Genomic DNA, 7,294 nt, shown 5'->3' on the forward strand with positions numbered 1-7,294 from the left:
ATTGGTAAGAACTATTTCATTTAATGCATAGGCCTATTGCCTTTTGGAGCAGGGAACATTGAAGAAGTTCTGAGCTAAGTCAGAGCCTCTAGATTTGGTCCATAAATGCTGAGGAAGGGGGAACAGAGCTGAATCTTCCAGCATCATTTATTTCTCCTATTTTCCATCAAGTCTGTTCCTCCATCTACTTCCTGCTCTCCACTGAGTTGTGTTCCCACTCCAGCTTTCTCTTTGATCTTATAAGCTCGGAGGGGCTATGAAAAGACTGCATGTAGGAAAGGACAAATGAGTGAATATGTGGAGTCTGTCCCATGTCAGGGTTTAGTGAATCATCTATAACAGAAACTTCAGGAAGGTACAGCCTGCTCCATTTGTTTCTGGGGCTGAAAACATCTACTTTACAGCTTTACTATGTGCTGAATGTACTCATTCCCCTGTCCTGGTCTCAGCATTGCAGGGGCAGAGGAAAGGTAGGTTACACCCATGGGGAAGGTCAGAGGGTTAAATCTGAAGCACAGCTATAACTCCCTACCCCTTTTCTTCTTTCTACTCTACTGTTTTAACTTCTACTTCCAGTTTATTAATGCAGCCCTGTCCTGAGGAAAAGGTGAGGCTAGAGTTCTCTCCCCTTGCTGGAGGCAAGCTGGAGGGTTTCTTCTTCCTCTGGTTGGGGCCTGCTGTGGAACCTCTGCTTAGTAAATGGGATATTTGTAGTAAGAGCACAGAGGGTTGTGCTTCCTCCCGAGGACAGTGAAGGGACTGATATAGTGGTTCTTAACCTTGCCTAGAATCAAGGCACCACTTGGAAGATGCCCGCTCATAGCTTTCACTTGTTTTTTGAGTACAGAAAAAATGTCAGAATGTTTTTGACACTGTGGATTCCCTTTTGAAATTTCTATGAATTGTGTAGTTATTTGAATGCTTAGCAGTGCTGGTATTGTATGGTAGTCTTAAGAGGATCTCTCAGCACCCAAGTGTGCTATGGCACCCTGGTTGAGTCACTAGACCAATTCATGTAAAGAGTGTTCTTGGATACCATAGACTTGTTGAAGGAGAGCTGGCCTGTGAGCTGGCAGCACAAGGATCTGAGAAATTAAAGATAATACCAGGGAAACTAAAGGCATTAAAAATGCCATTCACCCAAAGACAAAGTTAGGCACCTTGTATCTTTGCCAGTGTATGGAGTCAACAACACATGTCTCTGCATGCCAGGACAGCTGATGGCAACCTGTACCCCAGGTCTTTGTTTTGTGGCTTGATTATAGCTGAATGCATTTCAGGAAAAGTGTGCAACAACAGCAACAAAACCTTTACTTTGCTTTAAAGTTTTGGAGCATCTAAAAGGAGTGGCTAACCTTTGGCACATGTGCCACAAGTTGCATGAGCAGCCTCTTGGCAGGTGGCAGATCAGGGAGAAGATAGGTAATACAGCACCAGGGCTGACAGAGTGGAACTTGGGGAGGGTGGTCTTTTCAAAAAAAGGGAAGAAGGAGGACCCAGGAAACTATAGGCCTGTTGGTTTTACCTCGGTCCTGGTGAAGCTCTTTGAGACAATTATCCAGGAGCACATCTGTGAGGGACCAGCAGGGGAGATTATACTTAGGCAATCAACATGGGTTCATTAGAGGCAAGTCCTGTCAAACCAACCTGGTTGCCTTCTATGACCAGGTCACAAAATCCTTAGATGCAGGTGTCGCGGTGGATGTAGTCTTTCTGGACCTTAGGAAGGCCTTCAACACCGTCTCTCAACCCATTCTCGTTAAAAAATGAGGCAACTGTGGCGTCAATGCCTACACAGTCAGATGGGTCGCAAATTGGCTGGAGGGCCACATCCAGAGTGGTGGTGGTGGATGGATCATTTTTGACCTGGAGGGATGTGGGTCGGACTTGATGATCTGCTCAGGTCCCTTCCCACCCTACCTACTATGAAACTATAATTTTTGGCATGCCTGCAAAAAGGTTGGCTCTTGCTGTCATAAAAGATCTAGTTGTGAGGCCTGCAGTTATAACAGTACTCCTTACTGCCACCCATAAGGATGAATGCCATGCTATTGTTAGGTATCTTGTTGAAAATAACAAGGAGTCTCAGGTCCCTGAAATAAAAGCAAAAATTGCTTAATGTAATCTAATAGGAGCTAACAGAATGAAGTTCAGTGCTGACAGATACAAGGTGCTATGTCTTGGGAATAATCAAAAACACAAATACAAAATGGGTGACACCTCTCTGGATGACAGCATTGCAAAGAATGATCTAGGAGTCTTGGTGGATCATAGCCTCAACATGAGTCTGTAGTGCGATGCAGCTGCACAAAAGACTAATGCAGTATCAAGAGGAGCATTAGGTGCAAAACATCGGCAGTGATAGTGCCTTTTTCCTCTACACTGGCATAGGGAGATCTAAAATTTTGAAAAGGAGGGTGCAGATAATGTGGTGCATCATCCCATATAACAGAACATACATTTTTCTTCAGGTAAAAAAGAAACTAGAAGCTTTACTAATATGTTAGTGGCCTATGGCTGTATTATTCAGTTTAACATTGAAGCAAAAAAAGAAAACCTTAATTGGAATAAGTTAAAACTGGTTTGCAGGGCTGTGGAATAGAAACTACATTACCAGGAGCAGCCCACAGACTGTAGAATTGCAAAAGAAAGTCTAGCTTGATTAGAGAAACACCAAGACTACTAAAAGGAGAAAGGGTCATTAACACCTTTGGAATGAAGAGTGTAGAAGGAATCAGATTTCAATGATTAATTCAAGTTCACTGTTGCCTGAACGGAAATGCTGCTGCCACTGCTAGGCAGCTGGTTTTAAACTTTGGGCAGAGCAGAAATCAAAAGGGGAGAGGGAGGGGCTGCAACTGCACTGGTGCACCCTCCTTGGATCCACCCCTGCACACTGGCTAAGCCTTATCTAAAGTAGTGCGTTTTGTTTTGGGTTCCACATTTAAAAAGGCAGAGAGGTTAGAGAGTCCTGAAGCAGGCGATAAAAATGATAAAGGATTTGCAAAGCAAGCCATACAAGTTGAAGGAAATAGGCACATGCAGCTTGCAGGGGGACTTGACAAGTCTTCAAATATCTAAAGGGCTGCCATAAAAAAAGAGGGAGAACAGCTTTTCTCTCTCACTGCAGAGCAGGACATGGACCAATGCAAAGTAGGTTCAGATAGGGTATCAGGAAAAATGTCACTGTCAGGACAGTGAGGTAGCAGATTAAACTCCCTACAGAGGTTGTAGAATTTTTGTTAAGAAGTTGGGTATGTATTGGTCAGGGACTATCTAAGAATAGTTAGGCCTATACTATATTGTGGGTATTTCCTGTGCTTCTGGGCTTTGCTGATTGGCACATGAGCCTGGGAAGAAATTTCTTTCCCTTCTTATTGCTACAGGTTTTCAGGGGGAATATGGGGGAGGAATATTTCCATTTTCCTCAGAAGCACTGGGTGTTGGTTGTAACCAAGGCTAGGGATTTTGACTGAGGTATGCTAGTGGTCCTACTAGGACTAAAACCAGGTGGCATCTGGCTAGAGGATCTTCCCCTCTGCTCCGGGTCAGACCAATTGCTACAAAGGAATTTTATCTGAGTCAGATTGGTGTGGATTGCAGGTTTTGTTGTTTTTTTACTTTTCTCTGTAGTGGTGGGGAAGAACCTTTTCCTTGGATCTCTCAAATGTGTTTGAACAACCCTGATAGCCACCTGACACTGACTGCCATTTTCCCCCTGCTTTACCAGCAGCAGGTAAGGGTGCTATGCCTTGTGGCTGTGACAGGAATGATTGTGTGTAGTGTTACTAGAGAGACTTGGTTAGTCATGTTAGTCAGTAGTCAAGCACAAGGCAGGGTAGATTTGCACTTTATAGACCAAAGTAGATTATATATAGCACAAGCTTTCATGGGTTGAAGCAAACTTAATCACATGATGAAGTGGGTTGGATAAGATGACTTCCATAGGTTCCTTCCAGCTACACTTTTCTATGAGGTTTCAGATAAATGTGGCTGCAACACCACTTCAGCTTGAGAAATAGAACTCTTAACTGGGGAGCAGGCATGGAGAAGGTTTTAAAAGAACTGCAATGACCTTTTGTTGCAAGGCTCACTTCACCTAGAGCACTGATTCTCAATCAGGGTGTGCAAAATCCTTTTAAGAGTACCATACAATATTAGTAGTCTTACTACACTTATACATGATTTGGAAGTAAACTCAGATATCAAACAAATCCATACCATCACAAATGTTCTGACTTATTATGGTCTTTAGTTCTTTGCAACAAGAGAATTATTCTATTACTTTTCCATAGTCAACAAACAAGTGAAAGCTCAGAGGTGGCATTTTCTGAAGAGGCCTTGAATCCAAAAAGGTTGAGAACCACCCAGCTACAGTGACAGGAAAGTAAACCATTCCTGTGTCTATTTCAGCACCTGAAAGCTAAGTCACCATAAAGTTTTATTGCCTTGTTTGCCAAGGCAAGTATATCTCATTACCCAGAGTAGCTGAATCCTTAACTTGACTCCTGCTCAAGGACAATTAGATACAGCATACGTGGACCCTGACAAGTTGCTCTCTACCAGGATTATTTTCCTATCTTCCTTTGGATTTTTGGTCAAATCACCCCAATGATCTAACAACTTCCAGACCATAGCATGCTTCAGGCAGAGAGAGCTTACTCATGTTGGGGGTTAGACTTCCCTTGCTGTACAGCAATGTAAAGCAGTAGTCCTGGGGTGATCTGATCAGTTCACTAGTGACCAGGAACACTTCAGTGAGCCACATGTTTTTACCAAACAGTTTGACACAGTTGTATGCTCTGGTTGTGAAATTTATTTAAAAAAAAAAAAAGTTAAAAAAAAAGCAAGGTTAGAGCTGTCACCCTTTGTACTGTAGTGGGATTTCTCCTCCCCTCACCACTGATAGCTGTCTTGTCCCATTTCAATAGCAAACACCAATGTTTTCTGCTACACAGTAGCCACACTTGCTCTCCTATTATTTGAAATTAAATGTAAGCAGCAATTCCAGTAACCTGAAAATGAATTACACCAAGGATTTGCTTTCATTTTCCTCATCAAACAAAACCATTTAGCATGGTTTAGCAGTCTAGTAGAAGCTGAGATTCTAGCAGAACATCTTGCAAAAAACAGCATTGTAATGGGGGAATCAGTTAGTGAGGCTACAGGGGGCGATAACTTATTTTTCACATTGGACAAGAACAATTGTTATACAATAGAGTTCTGAGAAGTACTTTAACAAGCGTGACTTGTATTTGGAAGGAAGGAAGGAAGAAGGAAGGGGAGAGAAAATCCAGGCTGGCTATAGTGAAGAATTGAAACAAAAATAGAATCAAGCCACTGTAAAACAAATACCTGGCATTTTGAAATGAAAACATCTGAAACCAAGCCACTGCCTTGTCAACTAAAAATAAAACATTCAATTCCCTCACTCCAATTTTATTTTGTCAAGTACAGACTGGATCTACTGGTTTCTAGACCAGCAGTCTCTCAATGGCTTGCTGGACAGACTGAATCTGAGGTTTCAGTTGAGACCCTTCCTTGATAGTAATTGAGCAGGCAATGACAGGCCGGGAGACACCGCATGCCCGCCCCAAGGCCTGCTTGGAGCGCACAAAAACATAGGGCACATTCTTGTCCTCACAAAGAAGTGGCAGATGTAGGATGATCTCCAAGGGCTCAGCGTCTGCAGCCATCACGATGAATTCTGCTATTCCTCTGTTCAGTGTCTTAGTAGCTGCAAAGTGAGAGAGAAGAGGAGTAAACAGTCCTTTCAAGGGATCACATTAGCACAAGGGTTGACAAGAGTGGAAACCTGCATAAACAGCGACTCTGCTGGGATGTGAAGCTCTCAAGGAAAGCAGTGGTGTGTCAAAAATAAAATCATAGACACATTAGACAAATCTGGGGAGGAGATATTCTAGGCATCAGGCTTGAAGTGCAAGGGAGGGAGCAGGTGAAAGAGCTACTCCCTCATCTGCTTGTGCAGGTGCAGAACTTGTCTCGACAAGGCCAGTTCAACAATCTTTTTCATTCCCCACTTCTTTAGAAACAGGACACACAAGTCAATTAATCTGGATCCTTCTTCCTAAGCACTATTATTTTTTTATGCATTGGTGCAATGGACAATATAGAAAAGTCTTTCGATACAATGTTGATAAGCCAGCTGGTCACCTTCTACATCAAACACTCCCCCTCCCCCACATATTTAGAAGCTAGATCATTCTTTTCTGAGTGGTCTTGGGAGGTGGTTTACAGTGGTAAGCAGAAGGTAGAGCAGTGTGGCACCTCAAGGCAGCAATTCTCAACCAGGCTGCTGTGGCACTGGGGGGGTTCTGTGAGATTCTTTTAAGGCTGCTGCAAGATATCAGCACTGTTAGGTGTGCAAACACCTAAACGTAATTTACAAGATAAACCCAGAGATTTCAAACAGCAATCTAGTGTCAAAAACAATCCGACCGGCTGTGGTCTGATTTCCTTGCAGCAAAAGAACTACTCTGTTTGTTTGGTTTTTATTATAGAAAAGTAAGAGTGAAAGTGAGGAGCTGGCATTTTCTAAGGGGACTCTCAAGGGGTCAAGAATCACTGCCTGAAGAGACCAACTGGTTCAGAGACGGGTGAATTTTCCTAGGCAACAGCATACTTCATCTGATGGTGTAATGTGGTTTGTAACATACTTAGCTAGCAGCTAGTTGCTAAACTAAGGGTGAGCCATGAATTGTTTGCTATGCCTTTTACATGAAAATGTGCTGTTCCTCTATTCAGCAGAACATCACTGCAGTTGCATGCAACTAATTAGAGAAACAGCATTCTGCAACATAAAAGCTGCAGCAAACTGATGGAGCACTTCAGCAGTTGTGCACAGTATGTACTGCAGCTTCCTAGATATCTTGCAAGCCCACATCTTCACAAGGGGTTTAGAAATCTTACCCTGCCAGGTATCTGGATTCTATTGTATACCAAGAATACACTTTTCTCCAGCTATCGGAGGAGCACAAAGAATCTGTACAATTTCTCTCAGGTTAGTTTTATTTCCATTAGACCATTTAATCAGAAGGGAAAACTTCTCAATGGAGAAGACGCATAGTGAGATCCAGGAGTAGGGGGAATTACCAAATATCTAAAGCAAAACCCATAGGTAGAAGACAACCACCACCCACAACTCCTAGTATAGTAAACCCTTTTTTGTTAATGTTAGTGGTGGTAGTAAGTTTCCTAAAGGTCAGACTTTACCTTCATTGGCACCTTTGCGTAGTTGTTTGTAGTTGCAAGACTGCTGTACAAGATCCAGCAG

The sequence above is a fragment of the Crocodylus porosus genome, unplaced genomic scaffold, assembly GCF_001723895.1.
Source record: "Crocodylus porosus isolate Cpor-Errol unplaced genomic scaffold, CroPor_comp1, whole genome shotgun sequence".
In the NCBI taxonomy this organism is placed as follows: Eukaryota; Metazoa; Chordata; order Crocodylia; family Crocodylidae; genus Crocodylus; species Crocodylus porosus.